The sequence below is a fragment of the Mus caroli genome, chromosome 6 (genome assembly GCF_900094665.2).
Source record: "Mus caroli chromosome 6, CAROLI_EIJ_v1.1, whole genome shotgun sequence".
NCBI lineage: Eukaryota > Metazoa > Chordata > Mammalia > Rodentia > Muridae > Mus > Mus caroli.
The window spans coordinates 135,625,267-135,646,773 of NC_034575.1; the positions used below are offsets into that span (position 1 = coordinate 135,625,267).

Below are 21,507 nucleotides of genomic sequence, written 5' to 3' on the forward strand. Positions count from 1 at the left end.
GCATGTGGGTAGGAAGGTAGGTATTATCTGGCAGGAGCTGGAGAGGAGGAAATACAATCAGAATGCATTGCATAGGGAGAAAAAAAATCTGGTTTTGATTTAAAATAAATAAATAAAATTAAAAATATAAGTCTTCAAAAATAATCACTTTAACTCACTATCAATTCATCGGTTAATTTAAAAAAAAAAAAACACTCTTAAAGTGACAGTGTGAAACCCAAATAAGGAAAGACTAAGCTGATTGAAGAATAATGACTCCTTCCCACTGTCCCTTGCAACAGAGATGCCTATACGGTATGGGTTTGGCGCCTGCAGAGACGCTCTCTGGAACCACCTCACCCTTCTCTCCTTCCCAGCCTCAACTGGCAAGCCTATCTACTGAATCTGACAGCGAGGGTTGGAACTCTCCAGTTAGGTGCACGAAGCTTGGGAAATTAGGTCACAGGGTTGCCACGGGGAGTCCAGCCATCTGTCTAGCAACTTCATATGACTTCCACCTCCCGTGATATTGTATTCAATGCCCAGTAGGCAAGATAAGAGAAAGGTTAGCTGAGCTTTCTGTCACAGAGACAAAAATACACACACACACACAAACTCAGGCACCTCCATACAGCCACGGCCAACATACCAGTCAATAAGTCAATAAATGCTCATTTAGAATCTTCTCCTGGCATAGAAGTGGGTTGGTTTTTATTTTTTGGGTTTTTTGTTTTTTCTTTTGTTTTGTTTTGCTTTGTTTTTTAAGTTCCTTAGCGAACATGGTCCAATCCATACTTAAATAAAAAGGAATTCTCGATCCTACTACCAAACAATTAAGCTTTCTGCAATGCAAATAAAAATGCTTTGGAAACAGAGAGTTATGAAACTTTCATTCATGGCAGCTAACTAGAAACACACATGCGCCAAAGGCACCGCGAGGATCGGATGTTTCAAAGGTTTGTAATTTGAGAGGTGTGTCAGAAAGGTTTGGCTCCAGGGAAGGCGGGAGGCAGCCACCTCTTTCTTCTTTCTTGCAAAAGGGATTTTACAAGTTTGCAATTCATGTGACCATGTTGAAGTTAACTCCCATGCAAATTTCAAGAAAATCTAATTTTCCCTATCCCCAAAAGTTTTACACTTTTCCAACCAGCCTGAAATCTCTGGCATGGCTTCACCTTAGGAATAAAGGCCTGTTTGTAAGTTTTCCAGGAGAAATCCGAATGCTGTATATAAAAGCGACGCCAGAACACTTGTCTCCTCTGATAATAAACTGGCTTAACAGTTTAAGGTCTTACGAGCTTGCTCTTACAAGAATAATGGTAGGAAGACATGTCCCCTGAAGATCTTCAATAACAAGTTCTCCCTGTGAGCTTTGGGTACATCTGAACGTCATCTAGAAAAGGTCTGATTTTAAAGTCTGCAGTATCAGTACATCTAGAAAAATCAAACCCTGGTATTTAGATATTTGGTATGAAAAAAAAATGTGGATACCAATTAAGGAGAAAAAGGGCGAAGCCAGGAAAAGGCTATGCTTTATTTTCGATAATGTTGACCATTTACCTGGATAGTAATTCTAAAAAGACAAAAACAAAACAAACAAGCAAACAAACAAACAAAAAAATCCCACACCTTAAAAAAAATTTTTTTAGGCAAAGTCTGTCTCTGTATACCAGGCTCACATCAGACTCACAGTTATCCTTCTGCCTCAACTTCCCAAATTCTGAGACAGTAAGTATTCGCCATCATACCTACACCTTATTTCCTGCTGTCAAGCCAGACATGGCGGTACATACTCATACTCTGAGCCCTTGAAGGTGGAGCTAGGAGAACGAGGAGTTCAAATCATCCTCCACCACGTCACCAACTTGACACGCCAGCCACAGGAGACCTTGCCTCAAAAACCGAGGCAGAAGCATCAACTTCGGCCACTGCCTGTCAAGTCACATGGGACAAAAACCTTGTTTCTCTCCTTCGTCACACACCCTGAGCATCTCCGTAATTATTTAATGTTCTCCTATTGGTGCATGATTCTCATCAACCAAGACAAAACGATCTTCTATTAAATAAAACTACAGGAGTGAACCGTAAGATCAAGAAATTACCTTGTCTGAACTAAACCAATGGACCTACCAGTCACCAAGCTAATCTTTACTCTACCATATCCCATGTAAGCACATCACAGAAAATATTGCCAGTGAGGTGTGACACCCAGCCAACAAGAACAACACCATTACGACCGACAAAGGAGTGCTCCGCATGCAGCTTACACCATTCAGTCTGCCTGTGAAGACTGGAATGCTCTTGTTATTATTATCATGGCTGCCATGATATAAGGCAAGGTATCAATCACTTGTTCTTTCTACTTCAAACACACACATGTACACACACACACACACACACAAATTCACACATACACACATGCTCGCACATGCACACATGTTCCTAGTTCTCTTCTACAATTCTGCTTTTTAAAATAATGTTTGGGCAGTGAGATAGCTCATTGAATAAAGGCACTTGCTTCCGGGCTGACCCCATTAATTACTTCCTTCCCTAGAGCCCACAGGATGGAATGACCTTCCCTAGAGCCCACAGGATGGAAGGAAAGAACTGATTCTACAAGTTGTCCTCTGGTCTCCACACGGGGGCAATGGAATGCATGGGTGTGCACACACAAAATAAATAAATAAACAAACAAACAAAAATACATGTAAAAAATTCATCCATACCACAGGGTTATACAATAGTGGGTACCAGTTGAAAACAAAAGCCATAGCAAGCCAGGTGTGATAGAGCACACCTTTATCACCAACCATTCCATAGCAGAGGTAGATGTCTATCTGGACCTCTGTGAATTTAAGGCCAGCCTGGTCTACATATCACGTTCCAGGCCAGCCAGACCCTGCCTCAAAAAAGCAAACAAAAAGATAATAACAACAACAAAAAGACAACTAATGAAATTCTGTTTTCTGAACGTTACTGGATATCATAGTCATTAACTCAAAAATCTGTATAAGACTGGCATAAGATCCAGCCCACCAAATACTCAGCACAGATAGGAAGGTGTTCTCCCGGCTTAAGCCTTTCTGGAGATATTTTATCTGAAAGCCGCCGGGAGAGAGAGCATCCTTTGTCATGTGTGGCCACTGGTAGGTTCCCCATAATCCTGTGGCTAATCCTCACTCGTGCACATATGGGCAACACTAACTAGACTTAGTGGGTTATTGTTTTAAAGTTAAAGAGGGGACATAAAATTAGAAGGAGGCAACTTCTTAAGAGAAGATGGAAAGGAGAAATGGGTAGATAAGACCATGTTTCTTTGCATACATGTATGAAACTCTACAATGAAAGAAAAATTAATATTAAAAAACAGCAGGAATATTGAGAAAGTTAGTTGGTGCTGAAAGGGTGGCAGCTAAACACCTTTAAAACTGTGTCCCAGCTGGCGTCGTCCTGCTGCTGATCCCCAAGCCTCTGCAGAAACCTAGACTCTCTTGTCCATGGAACTGGGTGGGAGGAGCTGCAGCCTTGGATTAGCTAACCTGCGACACTTCACCCGAGATTCAGATCCACACACTCAGGGACTCACACAAAGCAAGACCCTTCTACTTTTAAAACCGCAGCTGCAATCAGTGTCCACACTGACTCCTAAAGTCAAGGTTATTATTCAGAAATAGCACGATGTTAAGTCTTCCAAGGACAACGATACCCATGCTTGGGACTAAAAGCCCTGCTATTTTGTCTTTATTGACTAAATAAACATTTAATATAGTCTTACATCACATAATGTACTGTTTCTTATAACATACAATCACAGTGCCCAGACAGAGCAAGGACAGCAAGATAGGGTAAAAATGGCTTTGAGCTCTTAAACCTCCATCTACCATATTCTACACAAAGTTTTTACCTAATCATTCCCACTTGAACTACTGGTTCACAATCTTACTTAAACTTCTATTTCAAGACAGCAATAGCTTGATTATATCAATGACCCTGAAGACCATAAAATAACCCAAAATATAACTGATACCTATTGGATTAAGTCACTCCATATCTTTAGGTCTTCCATCCTTTGGTCCAATGAGAGCTGACAGAATCAGGTCTCGGCTGTTCCATTAACTGTCTGGCTGGGAGAGAAAACAGAACTAACCACAGATAAGAAATACAGGGGTAGGAGACAAGCCGTGGAGGTAAGATAGATTGCCACTCTTCTTTGAAAAGCTTTTCCAATATCGTGGAGTATCCTCTGATTAAACAATCCCACTTGAGATATATCTCCATTTAAATTCCAAAATTCCTTACAGTGATAAAAGACACCTATAAAAAGTGTACATTCACACACACACACACACACACACACACACACACACACACATACACACACACAGCATGGTGGTGCAAGCCTTGAATCTCAGCATCATGAAGGCAGAGATGAGCAGATCTCTGTTAGTCCAGGCCAGCCTGGTTTATACAAGTTCCAGGCCAACCAAGGCTATGTAGGGAGACCCTATCTTGAATATACAAAAATCCATTCTGGTAAAGTACCACTAACATGTTTATGCTAGACAGAATTTAACTTATTATTATGAGACTTTGCTGTTTTCAAAATAACCTTCTTCCCACCCAAATAAGATGGCAGGAAATGAGAGCTTCAATCACGCCTTTGTTCCAAGCCTCCTTAGCTGCCTTAACATGACCTCGTCTGTCACAACCACCATGAATGTCTCCTTTATTCAGATGGTCCTCTTCATGACCAAGGTCTCGCCAAGCATGAGAAGGAGGTGAGCAGCAGCAGACAAAGATATCAAAGTTAGGAAAGTTACACTTTCGACTGCAGTCAGCTGAGGGCTGAGGAAGGCTGCCAGCGGTTGGGGCTGAGGTACCGGGAAAGTGTGGAGCAGGAAACCACACAGTCAGCTATCAGCCCCAAGATTTTTATAGGACCACTTTCTCTGCAAGACCACAGACACAGCAAGGCTTAAGATAAAGATGGACCGTGAAAAGGGCAAAGATGTCGGATCAAACGGCACTGTGACTTTAAACTTTATCTGGGGAAGAAATGTGAAAAATTAAAGAACCATAAAAAGAAACGTGATGTTCCAACCCACCCAGTAATTTTCCAAAGACAGCAAATACACTAATGTACCCAAAAAATGAATTCATGATTCCTGAACTTCGGTAAAGTTACCTCACCTACTTTTGTCTTGTTTTCATATGTATGTATATATGTATCTATGTATGTATTTCATGTGTGTGTTTCTATGCTTTCTGCATCATGTGACACAACATGCATGTGGAGGTCAGAGGACACCTTGGGAGAGTCAGTTCTCTCCTCCCAGGTGAGTCCCAGGGTTGAACTCAGGTCATCCATCGCCTTGGCAACAAGCTCCTTCGCCAGCTGAGCCATCTTGCCAGCCCCTTGCCGATTGGTCTTTAAGCACTGATGCTCGGGTTGGCTTCACACTCTATGCATTTAAAATTGGAAGCGACGATAATATAGGCAAATCCATGAGTTAACACACATAGAACTCAGCCGAGGGTCATTCTGCTCAGTGAATAAATGCAATCGAGTGCCCATTCCCAGTCATGTGCATCAGCCCTCCAGCTTTACGTGGGTGCGTATCACGTGAGTAACGTGACAGGAACTGGTCCAAAGGCCAGATTTTTATCACAGAAAGAATTCCAATGCTTTTCAATTATTCAGGATCTAGCAAGCCCCACAGAAGAGCTAAATGAAAGAATGACCAACACAGTGTAGTGTTCCCTCCTGACTACAAGGATCTTGCTAGGTAAAATGTGTGTGTGTGTGTGTGTGTGTGTGTGTGTGTGTGTGTGTGTGAAAGAGTGTGTATGAGTATATATGTGAATATGTGTCTAAGTGTATGTGAGCACATGAGTGTATATGTGAATGTGTGTATGTGTATGTGTGCACATATGTGTGTGTGAAAGAGTGTGTGTGTAAAAGTGTGTGTATGAGTATGTGTGTGAAAGAGTGTAAGTGTATGTGAACATGTATGAGTGTATATGTGAATGTGTGAATATGTGTGTATGCATGAGTGTGTGTATGAGTATGTTGTAAATATGTGTGTAAGCGTATGTGAGCATGTATGAGTGTATATATGAATGTACGTGACTGTGTGTGTGTGTAGTCTGCCATAATAACGTTTTTAAAACACATCAGAACGGGGCTGGAGATTCCTCACATGTGAGCACGCACACAGCTGAGCACACTGTTACAGGGGACAGAACAGTGCATAGCAATGCAGTGGAGAACTTAACTTTGCACATAGGACAGAAGCCACTTACTGAATTTCAAGGCATCTAAACCCCTCCTCCAGTCTCCAAAGGAAACAGAGCAAATTTTAAATGTGACAGATTTTAAATGTGACAGACCTTTGCTCACAGTACAGGTTAAGTCGTTTCTCTAGACTCACAAGTACATTTTCTGTTAAATTTTAAATGTCGGGCTGGAGAGCAGTGATGCACGCCTTTCATCCCAGCACTTGGGAAGCAGAGGCAGGTGGCTCCCTGAGTTCCGGGCCAGCCTGGTGCAGAGGCAGGTGGCTCCCTGAGTTCCAGGCCAGCCTGGTCTAGCCTGTAGAGCAAGTTCCAAGACAGTCAGGGCTACATAAATAAACTGTCTTAAAACAAGCAGTCAGGTGAGATGGCATGGTGGGTAAGTGGTTTCTGCAGCTTGGTGACTTGAGCTCCAGTCCTGGAATGCATGTGGTAGGAGAAAAACAATTCCAGAAAGCTGTCCTAGTATCTCCAAACACACCCATATGCATAAATAAGGACATGTAACTAAAAACGTTAAGGTGAGGCACATACAACCATCACATTCTAAATTCTATCATCGCCGTCACCTGTGAACAACAGGACAATTATAGAGAACTGGAATAAGATATATTAAAAGTAGCTGGGTAAAGGTGGCAGTGCATACCTTTAATTCCAGCACTGGAGAGGCAGGAGGAGGATCTCTGAGTCTGAGTTCATGGCCAGCCTGGTCTACATAGCTCATTTTAGGACAGCTAGGACTAAACAAAGTAACCCTGACTTGAAAAACAAAAACAAAGAAACCCACACACAGTACTTTCAAAGAGACAGACAGACTTATAATTATTTCCCCTCACATCCTTATGCTTTTGCCTAAGTTTTCAACTTCCTAATCTCTAAAGAAAATACTACAAACAATTACAATGTTACCAAATATAACTGCTAGAGCAATCCAGAAAGAGTACAGTGTTTAAGGACTGCCCGTGTGTTCCAATACCGGAAACACTGTTCCATTAGGTCCACAGATAACCAAGAATATGCACATATTTTGAGATTAAAGATCAGCCTAAACAATATTCTAACGGTACGTACATTTTTAAAATAAACCTAAATACAAGCAGCCTTCTGTAAGAGACTTTAAGATGGTTTTCTTTCTCTTTTAAGTATAAACTTTTGTTGATCATTATTTTTTTCCTTAAGCTATTTTCTTCTCTTGTATTAAAAACAATTTTCAACAATCAAAATCTGACCTCTTATTAAATGTGGAATTCATTCAATAGGTACTCTACGTATGTGCTTAGGTATGCTGTCAGAGTCCGTGAGAAATTGTTCATCTTTCAAAACTCTGGGCCGGCTGGAGCAGGATCAAACGTTCTTTGTTACATCGTTACATCTTTAAGTCGGTCTGCTGTTAATTGTAAGGATGGTCTGACATGAAATCCCCAACTTCACTCTTAAGTACTGTACAGTCCCCGAGGATGATGGGAATGAAAGGGCCCTCATCTGTACAGGAAGGGTAAACTTCAGAAAGCCCTGTGATTAACAGAGCATTCTTCAACCGCTTTGATGGCCCCATTCTTCCCTACTACAGTGTAATGAATAGTTTTATACTGCTGCATATAAAAAAACGGAGCATAACTGGCTGTCTAGTCTTCTGTCAGCTCTGGGTGTGAGAATGTCCACAATTCCCACCACACCCTCATCACAATGACCAACTCAGATGTATCTCGCTCTTTGCCTGGAATGCCCTGGAGTCCGACCGAGGACATTCACTCTTGAACTCCAGAAGTTGTGCGATGAACCATTTCTGATGTCCTTGGCTACAGGGAGCCTCTCCTTTGTTACTATGCACTGAAAAGAATACACCCTGTGTACACACACACAAAACAATTACACTGAGTAAGTACTACTGTAGTTCCCACTCTGAGTGTGTCCCACATGACCTAGTCATGTGCCTTGTAAGATGCACAGCTGAGACTCAGATCCTTGACGTCAGGAAATTCAGATTCAAAGAGAGGGAGAAAGAAAGAGCAACAGAACCTAGCTAGCTCTCCCATTCTGTGTTTTGTTTTTCCTAATTGCTCAGTTTCCTCTTTAGGAGAACCTAATTTTTTATAAACACATTCCAACTCCTCACACATCTCTGTCAGTGGGATGTAGATCAGAAAACACTCTCCCGGATCTTAAATATGCCATCTAATGAGTCATCTTCATGTAGCAGGTAAAGGCACTTCCTGGCAGGCCTGATTCCCCTAGATCAATCCCCAGAAGTCATATGGTGAGAAGAGAAAACTGGCTGAGTTCCACACGTATGCCATAGTACATGTATGTGTTCCTTCCCCTCACGTACACAAACACATTAAATGTTAAAAAAATAAAACTCTGTAAAAATAGGTACTCATCTTCAAAATAGCACACCAATTCATGAAATTGATAGATTTACTTTATCAACACTTAAAACATGGGGCTCAGAGGATGCCTCTGTCAGTAAAGAAAGCCCTTGCCTTGAAACCATGAGGATGCAAGTTCAGTCTCCAGGGCACAGAATACAAAAGAAAAAAGAAAGTCAGGCCCTCAAGTGTGCACTTGCATTCCCAGCAGCGGGGAGGCAAGGACAGCAAGATCCAAGGAGTGCTTGAAGCTCCACGGCTAGCCATCCCAGTCTGACTGGTGGGCGCCAGGCCAGTGGGGATGGGCAAGGCTCCTGAACATAAGAGCTATGTCATGCTCTGGCCTCCACACACAAGCACACACGTATGCCTATGTATGTCCGATGGCATGAGTACCCACATGCATGAACACACACAAATGCATTTACAAAGTCTTAAGCATCTAGCTGGGTGTGGTAGCACACACCTGCAACCTTAGTACTCTGGAGGCTGCAACAGGAGGATTGCCATAAGTTTTAATCTGGCCTGCACTGTTATAGTGGGCTGTTATGACACTGCCTGTGTGCTAATGCTAAATACTGGCTTCTCAAGATGCGGATGCACCCACCCACACACACAAACACACACACACACACACACACACACACACACACCAACCAAACAGATCTTCAGATATACCAAGTGAAGCTACGTGAATCTTGATCCCCAATTTAACTGGCCAATAGAAGCCTAGAGCCTGTGACTGGGCAGCACAGTGGAGGGAGAAAGGTGGGACTTGAGGATCCTGTGAGGGGTTGCAGGCAGAGGGAGAAGAGGAGAAAGAAGACGGAGGTGGAGGGGGCTGCCTCAAGAGGAGATGGATCATGAGCCGGAGGCCAGAAGAAACAGCAAGTAACAAGAGGCCTTATAGCTGGGGAGTGAGTTAGTAGAGCTCTAATCCTGCCCAATCTAGGCCTATGGTTTGTAAATAAAATACCTGGATTGTGTGTCTTTTAAACAGGCTAGTTAGGATCATGGATTCTTTCTACACGCTCTACAGTGAGTTCTGGCCAGCATAAATGACATTATTGAGACCGTGACTTAAAAACAAAACAGAGTTACAGAGACAAAGTATAGAACAGAGACTGAAGGAATGACCATCCAGAGACTGCCCCACCTGGGAATCCATCCCATATACAATCACCAAACCCAGACACTACTGTGGATGCCAACAAGTGCTTGCTGACAGGAGTCTGGTATAGCTGTCTCCTGAGAGGCTCTGCCAGTGCCTGACAAATACAGAAGTGGATGCTCATAGCCATCCACTGGACTGAGCACAGGGTCTCCAATGAAAGACATAGAGAAAGGACCCAAGGAGCTGAAGGGGTTGGCAGCCCCATAGGAGGAACAACAATATGAACTAACTAGTATCCACAGAGTTCCCAGGGACTAAACCACCAACCAAAGAGTACACATGGTGGGGCTCATGGCTCCAGCTCCATATGGAGCAGAGGATGGCCTAGTCGGTCATCAATGGGAGGAGAGGCTCTTGGTCCTGTAAAGGCTCAATGCCCCAGTATAGGGGAAGGCCAGGGCCAGGAAGCAGGAGTGGGTGGGTTGGTGAGCAGGGAGAGGGGGTAGAGGATAGGGGGTTTTCAGAGGGGAAACCAGGAAAGGGAATAACATTTAAAATGTAAATAAAGAAAATATATAATAAAAAATTAAAAACAAAAACAACAACAACAAAAACAAAAAGACAAGAATCAAGCATCTCCTCCGACAAGAGAATAAAAACATTAGACAATCTAGAAGAAAATATTTGCAAACCATATTTGAAAGGTGCTCATTTTTACAAAACTCTTAGGGGCTGGAGACTAAATCAACAAATGCTCAGCTCAGGGTTCACTCTCCGGCGTGGAAAAAAAAATGAACCTTTCTTTAAATTTTTAAACCATTTAAACCTCTAAGAACTCTAAACAATATTTTTTTTTAAAGCTCATTAAGAATTAGGCAAAAGGGAAGGGGGTGTCTCAGCAACTAAGAAGGAGTGCTGCTTTCACAGAGACTCGGAGTTCAATTCCCAGCACCAGCATTGAGTAACTCAGAATCACACATAACTCACGCCAAGGGATGGAAGCCTCCGGCTTCCACGGGCACCTCATACCCACACACAGACACACAGAGAGAGACCCAATTTAAATAATAAAGTTTAAAATAAAAAGTAGGCATAATGAGAGTAATAGGTAAGATAGGGAACTTTAATGTGTCAATGTCATTTGATATGATATTTCCAATATAGGCATGTCAAATCCACAAAGCTTCATAAGACCAAGGCTTAATCTTAATATGTACATGAAAATAAACCCTAAGGTTAAGGGATTCCAAGATGGAAAACAGACTCTGACATAAGAATGTAACTAGCAGTGTGTGCAACCAACCCATGACAGCTGGCTGGCCAGCTGTGTAAAGACTTGAGTTTAAAGCAAAAGGCCCTACATATAGGCACCAGACTCCAGATGGCAACGTGGCTGTTCATGCTAGCAAGGCTTATCAATGCCAATACTGCTAAACTTGTATAATGGAAACGAACAATTAAGCAAACAGTGGGATGGAGCCAGGTTTCTCTTCATTGCTCTAGGAAGTTTCCAGATGAACGGGGGGGGGGGGGGGGGGGGGAACCAGAATGATATGTATCACAATCAGCATTACAGCAGTATGAACTCATATTTACTTTAGTATAGATATACACACATGCAGAAATATATATACACACATAGACTGTGTCATCTAAATCCCTATACACAATGTATTTCCTTATTTCACAGGCGAGGCTGGAATTAATGACATTCCATTAACATATATGCATAGTGCCCAGACCTTGGTTTCTTTCAAAGTATAGCTCAAGCCAACGTTGAACTCACAATTCTGACACATCTACCTCCAGAACATTGTGATTGCAAGCATATGCCATCACTCCTGGGTCAGACCTGGCTTTCCAATAAAAGTTCCAAACAATAGGAGCCCAATTCCTAGACGAAATGGCTAATTCGAAACTGGAACTATACAAAAAGAACCCAGAACATCTTATAGAGACGTGCTTTAAAAACAAACAACCAACAATAACAAAACACTGATTGATAGGAATTTATCAAAGGGATGCAAGAATCAAGCTGTACGGATTTGAGCGTCAAGGGGGCTAGATTATAGCCCAAAGAATACAGTGAAGTACTCAGGAGTCAGATTTAGACACAAATGACCAAATAGCTAAATGAAGGAAAAGAGGAAAATCTCCCATGAGTCCCAACACCCTGCTGGTGGTGTGTACTGAGACCTGTGGTGGATGAGGTAAGTTACCTCAGTCATCTTCCAATCCAAAGCCCACAGTGGCTGAGTTTACTTTTTCCATGACATGATCTGACCTGGCTAGTTTTCTATTGAAATGGTAAATAACATATAGCTGTAGAGAGATATTACACCCGCAGGGATAGGGAAGGGTCACAAGTCTCCACTCCTTAAACCCAGGCTGCTGTTGGTAGACTCCTTCCCAAGAGGAGGGAATGGAAAAGAGAAGACCAGGAACTTAGCAGCAGAAAAAAACTGACAGATGCTATCTCGGCTAGTGATCAAGATGAGTCTGATAACCCTGCTGATGGTGTGCACGGTGACCCGTGATGGGTAAGGCACTTTGCTCTGGTTGTCTTTCAATCCAAAACCCACACTGGCTGAGCTTCCTTGTTTTGTGACAGGGTCTGTCTGGGCTAGTTTATATTCAACTTGACACAAGCTAAAACTATCAGAGAAGATCAAGCCTCAATGAAAAACACCACCTCCATGAGATAGGGTTGTAGGCAAGCCTGTGTGGTGTTTTCTTAATTAGTGATTGATCTGGGAGGGCTCATTCCATTGTGCGCAGGGCCACCCTTGGGCTGGTGGTTCTGGCTTCTTTAAGAAAGCAGGCTGCATATGTATCAAAAGATGGCCTAGTCGGCCATCACTGGAAAGAGAGGCCCATTGGACACACAAACTTTATATGCCCCAGTACAGGGGGATGCCAGGGCAAAAAAAAAAAAAAAAAAAATGGGAATGGGTGGGTAGGGAAATGGGGGAGAGGGGGGAGGGTATGGGGGACTTTTGGGATAGCATTGGAAATGTAATTGAGGAAAATACGTAATAAAATATATTAAAAAAAAAAAAGAAAGCAGGCTGAGCAAGCCATAGAGAACAAACCAGTAAACAAGCACTCCTCCGTAGCCTCTGCATCATCTCCTGCCTCCAGGTTCCTGGTCTGTTCTGAATTCCTGCCTTGACTTCCTTAAATGATAAACAGTGATGCAGAAGCAAAAGCCGAATAAACTCTTTTCTCCTCCGCTTGCTTTTGGCCATGGTGTTTTATCACAGCACCGGTAACCCTGACAGGGCCTCAGTATGTAGGTTGGCCTCGAACCCACCATCTTTCTGCCTGAGCTTTCTTAATGCAGGGATCAAGGGTCTGATTAATTGCTGCCTAACCCTGGGACAAACAAAAGACAAATTCAAAAGGGGAAAGCATATATGACCAGGACTCCTCAAAATGGCCAAAGCTGTCAAGAAAAGAAAGGGAAGGGAAGGGGAGGGGAGGGGACGGGGGAGGGGAGAAAGGGAGAAAGGGAGAAAGGGAGAAAGGGAGAAAGAAAGGGAGAAAGAAAGGGAGAAAAGAAAAGAAAAGAAAAGAAAGAAAAGAAAAGAAAAGAAAAGAAAAGAAAAGAAAAGAAAAGAAAAGAAAAGAAAAAACCTGAGGAAGGAAGGATCAGAGCCAATTGGAGCAGAAGAAACTGCAACAGTTAAATGTAACCAGTGTTCTGACTTAATGGTCCTGAGATAGAAAACAGGCATTAGACTAAAGCTAAGGAAGCCTGGGGTGTGGCTCAGTGGTAGAGCTTTGTGCTAAGACCTTGGGTTCGATCACCAAAAATCAAAGGGGAAAAGACCTAATATATTCAAAATGTGAGCTATGGCTAACAATACTTCACCAATAAGACCCTTGAACTGCAGTCAATAGTAACATGCTAGTAGAGGTTGTTACAAAGTTCTTCGACCATTGCTTAACTATTTACCAACCACATAAATAGCTTACAGACTGCTTTCAATATTCATTTAGTGTGTGTGCATGTGTGTGTGTGCATGTGTGTGTGTGTGCGTGTGCGTGTGTGTGTGTGTGTGTGCATGTGTGTGTGTGTGTGTGTGTGTGTGTACAGCTGACTTTAGAGCTTGCCATTTGAGGTAGACTGGCTAGCTAGCAAGTCCCTGGTATTCACCCTCTGTACCCCGGCACTGGGTCTGCAGAAACATGCCAGCTTTTTTTGTGGGTACGCAGGTTCTGAACTCATCCTAGACTGGCAAGCACTTTATTCACCTCTCCAGGCCTTGTGGTCTCTTTTAAAACCCCACTTAGGATGTGTATGTGAGAATGACCACAGATGCTACAGTGTGGACCTAAAGAACCCCCACATTCTTATAAATACTCAGTTCACACGGTTTGCAAGGACTCCACTACAATGTTTCTTATGAAAAATAAGTCCAGTTCCCCACAGCTGCAAACACTTTGGTGGGGCAATTCCCAGGAGAGATGTACTGTATAGCACTTTGGCTACAGTTCCATCCCTTCCTCTCTGATACCCATGCAGATGTCTGAAAGTTTATAAGCTATACTCTGGTTGTTTTGCACTGAGACCAAACGACCAAATGTGTCTAGTACAACTTGGAAAAGCCAACTGAAAATGTACACAAAGCTAGTGCTAAAACTCATCCAATAAAACTAAAGGAACTAAAGAGCTTTGAATCTGGGATTTATAGTTTCTTATTCAAACCTAGCTCAGACGAGCTTATGTTTTAAGATAAAAGCAGGTGACTGAAGAGGAGATTCAGAAGAAAAAGGACTAAAAGAAAAGATGCGAAAACAGAGAGCAGAACCTGTGTCCCGGGGCTACAAAGAAGCCAAGGTTGAAAGGAACCAGTGTAGACTGAATCCGGATAAAGCTGGATGTGCACACAAAATGAACTCTTTGCCTCTGACCACAAATAAGCAAAGTGTTCAAAATTAAACACCAGTTTCCTGTTAGGGGATTAAAACAATCATTTGCCAATTATAATGATACTCAATGACACTGGAAAGTGAAAGTTACGAAGTAGACATCCCAATTCGGTGAGCAACACTTGGCTCAGAATAGTAGGATTTTAAAGATACTTTCTTTCTCTTCTCTCTCTCTCTTTTTTTTTTTCCTGCTATGAAGGAAGTGAATTACTTGCGGAATTTTACAAAGTCTTAGTCTCCTATGGTGCGAGAAGGGCTTTCTACACACACAAGCTTACTAGCTTGTGGCTCACTGTATCCAGCTGGCTATGTGATGAGTCTATAGAGCAGCTTAACTTTCAGGTGGTGCGAGCTCATCACTCACAGATTTCCCACCCCAGCAAACTAAGAACTACAGCAGCGTGCCCCAAACCCTCCAGTCCCCAATTTAAAAACAAAACAAGAAGTAAATCTTTACTAGGTGAGGCGAGATGTCATTGGCTTTAATTTCAATAGACTCACTGTCCCAAGATCTACAATTCTACACAATGAGCGCAGCCGTTCCAAAACCCAGGGAGCCTTAGAATGGCATCCTTTCAAGAGCGAGAAATTAGAAACAGCCCACAACACAGACACTTTGACGATTTTTAAAAAAAAAATAAAATAAAAAAAGCCTTCCAGGAATCCTAATTCCACCTCCTCCCCAAAGTGACAAAACCAAATAAAACTTCAAAGTACTCACACGTGTCTGACTGAACCAAGTTGGATCTGAACTATCTTATTCACTATTTCGTCTCGTTCTCTTACTGTCTGAGGCAAGAAGGGAAACCTTTAGAAGAAAAGCAGCCATGCATTCGCTGAAACACTGGCTCAGGAAAAACCTCCTCTTCTAATGCCTCGCTGCTCCAAATGTCTATGGATTTTAAGCCCAAACCCTAGGGCGTCCTGCCCCGGCGAGATGCCAACAACACTTGGGGGCTACAGGAGGAGGATTTGAACAGCATGGCTCAGAGAACCGTGCAAAGATTTTTGCATGTGTATTGTAGTCCTTGAAAGGAAGGAAGGGATGAGACCCCAGGCGCCTTCGCTGTCTCTCTCGGTGGGTGTGGAGCCCTCCGAAGCACTACTGACAGCCATAGAGAGGCCATCTTCCTAAAAGTAAAATGGTGTTGGAAAGTGATCCAGAATTCACAACTATTCAAACACTGCGAGCTACCTCAACTGGAGGGTGTATACCAGGGCGGGTCCACGTCTCAAACAGGTTTCCTGAGGGGTCCCCTCTTGAGCTGGATGAGAGGCGCTCCGAAAGCCCTGCATCCAAGACCTTAGGGCGGGGTGGGAGTCCAGGTGTGCGGAACTCAGGTTCGCCCGCGCAGCCCAGGGGAGCGCGGGGTCTCTCGCGGGGACCTCGGCGACCACCCGGGCGGAGGAGGCCGCGGGGGGTTCGGGTCTCCTGGCTTCGGGGTGCGCGGAGCGGGCGCGGGGACGCGCTGGGGCGGCAGCGCCGCGCACACCTGGCCGCCGACACCAGTTGCAAAGGGTCCAAGTGAACCGCAGCGGCCGCTGAGCCTGGCACCGCTCGGGTCCCGGCTCACAAAGACCCTTATGGGAAAGCGAGAGGGAGCCCACGCCGCGGGAATCCCACCCGGGGAACCGCGCCGATGTTCGAGGGGCTCTTACCTAGGATCCGCCCTCCGAGCAGCCGCGCTCCTCAGGGAGTGCCACGACCTCCCTAGACGCGAGGGAGGTGACCGAGGGAGAAAGATTCCGGAGCTGGAGCGCCCGCCGCGCCCCGCTGCAGACACGCCGCTGGGGCTTGCCCCGCGCCCTGCGCCCAGCGCCCCGGGAGCCCGCCTCGCCCGCCGCCCGGGCCGTGTGTGCGCGCCGCTCGCTCCCGGACACAGCCAGCGCGCGCCGCGCATGCCCAGCAGCGAGCCGGGAACGCGCGTTGCCCCGCGCGGCCGGGAGAGGGCTCCGTTTGCTAGATCTTGAGGACAGTTGAGTCTCTAGTAGACCCTAGGGCTCTGGATACAGTCTCAAGGGCTTCATCCCACAAGGCGAGCACGGCACCCCGCAGGGGAGACCCGGGATCCCAGCCTCAGACTGGTGTCTACAATTCCTCAAGTGAAATGACCTAGGTCTGCAGAGCACCGCCTGGGACGGGGGAGGGGGGAGGGGGGATGCCACAGGCGGAAAGAGCGTTCAGGTGACCTCGGCCAGGTCCTGCTGCACCACTGATGGCTAGTGTTAATCTGGGAGTTACTGCCCTACTCAACTACCAAGAGGAGGTATTCCCCAGCCTCTGACCTGTGTCCTGTATCCGTTGGTCTGCTCCTGTACCATCTCCTCAACCAATGCAGTATGCAAGTGGTACCCAAGGGCTTCACTGGTTTAGAGAGGCTACAATACTCCAGTCCCTGGATATAGCCAGCAAGCCCAGACCTGTCTCACAAGGCGTCCTGGATCCCATTTTCCATAGGAACTCCTGCCAAGAGTCTGGTGTCGTTTCAAGTAGGGGAGACTCTTTACTCCGGTAATCACTACTCACTTGTGCTCAGTGCTCCTTGGCTCGATCACCGGAGCCACAAAAGAAGAATCTGCCAGTCTTCTCTCCTGAACCTGGCATTTTCCTACCTTCTACAATACCTCCGTTGTCACAGCTACGCCCCCAGACACCCTGGCCCTTCTAACTTCCAAGGCAATTGACTTCCAAAGAAGCCAAGGCAGACTATTAAACAAAACTTGGCTTAAATAGCTGGGCTTACCTGCTTTGCGAGGCAAGCAGAAGCTCATTCAAGAGAACGTGAATTAGCAGGCCAACATGGAGACTAAAAGGTTTTATGATAGGTTTTATGATTAAGTTCGGTCTACTGCCTTCATCCAGAATCTTCCATCCAACATTCCCAACAGACTGCCATCCACTTGAGCATGTCCAGTGTTGGAAATATCTGGTTTTGATAGATCATATAGAAAACTAGGATTGTTAATTGACAATCTCTGCCAGGAAATACAAATTTTACTTAACACCGTCTCTAACCCTTAAAATGAATCGCCACTTTAGAAAATTGTGAAAATGTTATTCAGAATTTTCTTTTTGCCAAAGCCAATAGTGACATTAGGTTTGAAATCCAGGCCTGCCTACTCCACAGCTTACATAAATAGATTTATATACGCAAATCAACTCTCCTTAAACTGTAGACTGGGGAAGATCGACCCTGAGGATCGACATGAAATTAATCTTGCTCCTTACAGATATTGTAAGACTTGAAATAGTAGAAGCAGATTAATACATAACCAACAGAACCTTCTGCTAGTTATTTTGAGACATGTCCTCAAAATGTTTTTCCTTTGACTGGTCCTCAAATGGCAGAGAAATCTGTCAAAACCATTCTTTTCTGACTCAAATGAGCTTTAGGGTTTTTATTCTCTGAAATTACACACACACACACACACACACACACACACACTCAGCAAGAAGCTAAACTCATCGCTGACCCTTTGACCCAAGCAACCCTCCCAGCAAGACATTCCAACCCCATATCTGGTTTTCTTTTGGCAAGTGGACTGCCTAGAGTCAAATAGAAGAGGCCTATATTAAGTGAACTTCACATGAACTGTATGTTCCACCTCAATACTCTCTGTAATTCTGTATTGCTAAACCTTAATTTTCCCTTTAAATTTTATCTTTGTATTAGGATATAATTTCATAGAAATATTAGCTGTCACCATAACCTTAAACTATAAGTTTGATGTATAGGTCTTATTTGTTTCATTTGAGTAATTTGGATTATAATCTGCTAAGACTCAATGTCAAATTTTCCTGTTTAAATTTTTTAAATAGACTTCTATTTCTTTAGTCTCTCTCTCTCTCTCTCTCTCTCTCTCTCTCTCTCTCTCTCTCTCTCTCTCTCTCTCTCTCGTGTGTGCGTGAATGTGGGTGTGTAGATGTACCATGGCATGCCTATAGAGATTAGAAGAAAAGTTTCCAGATTCAATTATTAATTCTCTCCTTACACCACGTGGGTCCCAGGAACTAAACTCAGGATATTAGTAGTAAGTTCTGTCACCTGCTGAGCCATCATAGCAGCTTGGTTTAGCTCTTTGGAGTGCTACCATATATGTTTTTATTGATTGAAGACCCCACTTATTGTTAGGCATGTTTGGCACATGCCTATAATTGCAGCACTTAGAAAACAGAGCCACAGAGATCAGGAGTTCAAAGCCACCCTTTGTTATATAGCAATTTCAAGGTTAGCCTAAGCTATGTAAGATCTCTTCTCTTCAATCAAAAGAAAAAAAAACTCACTTGTTAATGGCATATGGGAAAAAATGTAGAGGAGAATAAACAGAAATACATCAAGTAGATGAGCATCCCAAGTGTTGATTGAGCTTACAGCTGGGTATAAAAGCTCACTCCAAAAGTTTCATTTCAAATATTTCAAAATAGGTAGAAGAGATGATTTTAAGTAATCTCATCACAAATATATGACACATATATGAAGTAATATATGCTAAACAGTGGACTCATTTAATACATTGAAGTATACATCTACCAAAATATACAAATGCTAAGAACACATTTTTTTTTCAAGTCACAAAAGAAATGGCAGAATTTTTTTTTCTTATTGTGTAAATTTTTAATGGCAAAACTTTATCAGGGGAGTTTAGTACTCTTCAAATTTCTTTAAATGTTCCTCCATAATTCCACCCTATAACCTGATACAGGATGTCACTTAAGAACCACTATGTGAAGACCTATAGCCTATCCACCTGTATACAACATGTGCCTATGTATGTGTGGTATGTATGTGTGTATGTGTTTGTGGTATGATTATTTTAAACTCAGGCCTGGAGCATGCATGGCAAGTGTTTTAGTTGAACTGAAATCCCAGCCCAGTTCTGATTTGTGAACACACATAATAGAAAACATGTCTCTGGACAGATGTAGGAGAGAGGCACTATAGTTTAGAACATGGTTGCTGTATCTGATCTCAATCTCCTAAGTACGATCTGATAGCCAAGTGCTCTCCCCATGCCTGTGGCCACCACTGCTCATATCATTTGTCACTTGAAAGAGCACACCAAATGCTTAGGTCATTTGACCTTTTCACACTTAGAGCTGCTTGGGCTTCTTGCCTCTTATTTTGTGGTAGTTGTTTATGTTTCTTGTTTGTTATGGTTCTTCATGTGCATTGGTGTTCTTAGACTCTGTTATGTTTAGCCTTCAAAGGCTTCAAAGCTAAAGCTTCAGATTGCTTCAGTGTAACACCTAGATGTGTGAAGGATGCTGGGAAGCTAAGAGTCACTGACAGATCATCGTCCTGTGTAGCCTCTGCCTCACCCATTAGACTCCACTAGTCAAAAGTAAATGCACATACATTTCTTACACATGAGAGAAACAGTTTTATTTTTGGCTATCTGTTTTTGTTTGTAGTAGTCAATAATCTGTTTACCACACGAGAGAAATTTTTTGAAATGCTACATGCAAATCATTTCTGGGGAAAACTTCACTTCATTATCCTCGAATTTCCCATACATTAATGTCTGTTAAATGAAATTCATAGAGAACGAGTATAAGACATATAAGAAAAACTTATCAAAGTGACTGGCTGCAAAAATAGACAATGACTGGATTTATGGTTCAGGAAAGTTAATTAACTAGGATCTGTTAAAGAAAAAACAAAACTCTAAGTAGAAGATCAACTAAAATGGGTAAGGATTCGTGAAATAGAAGCCTTCCCAACACTAGTAAGGGAAAATATAACCCCTGAAGTTGGAATCGCCCTAAGAACGTGTGAAGAGAATGTACAACCAAAGCAGGGGGGTGTGAAGAGATAGGAAAACAAGATTGGGAGGTGTGTATCACACACATGAAGCTATTCAGAATCTCAGACTGAGAGTTAAAAGGATACAGTGGAGAGAAGAGGTGAAGAAAGAATAGCAGATGACATTCTAAGATGGATTTGAGGCATACCTCCAAGGCAGGAGTTGTCACACACACACACACGTATAGACACACACATACAGGGAGTTCTGACTATATATATATATATATATATATATATATATATATATATGTCAAAGGGAAAGGTCAATCGTAAAAGCACCAAGAGAAGAAAGTATCTATCCAGGAGAAACAGAAACTAAAGAATTATGATCAACTATAATGAGGATCAGAAGACAGTGAAGTATCTTCAGAGAGCTGAGTAAAAAATTCACGCCAACCTATAATATTATGCCCAGAAAATTATATTTTCATAACAGAGTTAAAATGAGACATTTTTGAATGAGCGAAGGGTACCTTTTTGCAATCTCACTGCATAGCTGAGCATCCGACGTAAGCCCGCATCAGAGGCAGAGGATGCCCAGCAAGCATGTGAGAAAATTGGTTAAGATGTGGGCTGACCTGCAGAGATCTGATCTGTAAGGAATATAAAAACGAGTAGTATGAGATACACAGAGTTAAAAAGAGCATAGCTGCTAAACTGTTCTGAAGTTATATTGTTTCAAGAAGGCCGAATATTCATTTTAAATGTCCTCAAGCAAAACTTTCGGTGTAAGATTGCAACGAGACCGTCCCATGAGGTCATTGCCGTGTGGACAGACTTTATGTGAATAAACTTACTAAAACCTCAATCTTCTGGGAATCTCCGCTGGTGAGACACACATGCACAAGCATGCACACACACATACACACACATGCGCACACAGACACACACACTCACACACACAGACACACACACACACTCACACACACACAGACACACACACACACTCACACACACAGACACACACACACACTCACACACACAGACACACACACACACTCACACACAC

General features: G+C 43.2%; 1 protein-coding gene across 3 annotated transcripts in view; it reads right to left on the reverse strand.

The window, feature by feature from the left end:
* Eps8 (epidermal growth factor receptor pathway substrate 8) overlaps window positions 1-16,570 on the reverse strand; it is a 173,621-nt gene extending 157,051 nt beyond the window's left edge. Inside the window, exon 1 of one of the 3 annotated variants that reach the window (XM_021164455.2) lies at window positions 16,351-16,570. The gene's annotated coding sequence lies outside the window, so the exon portion shown is untranslated. Of the gene's footprint in view, window positions 1-15,412; window positions 15,849-16,350 lie in introns of those variants that run through there. The other 2 variants (XM_029478488.1, XM_029478486.1) reach the window with 2 other exon arrangements.
* Window positions 16,571-21,507: the final 4,937 nt, after the last annotated feature.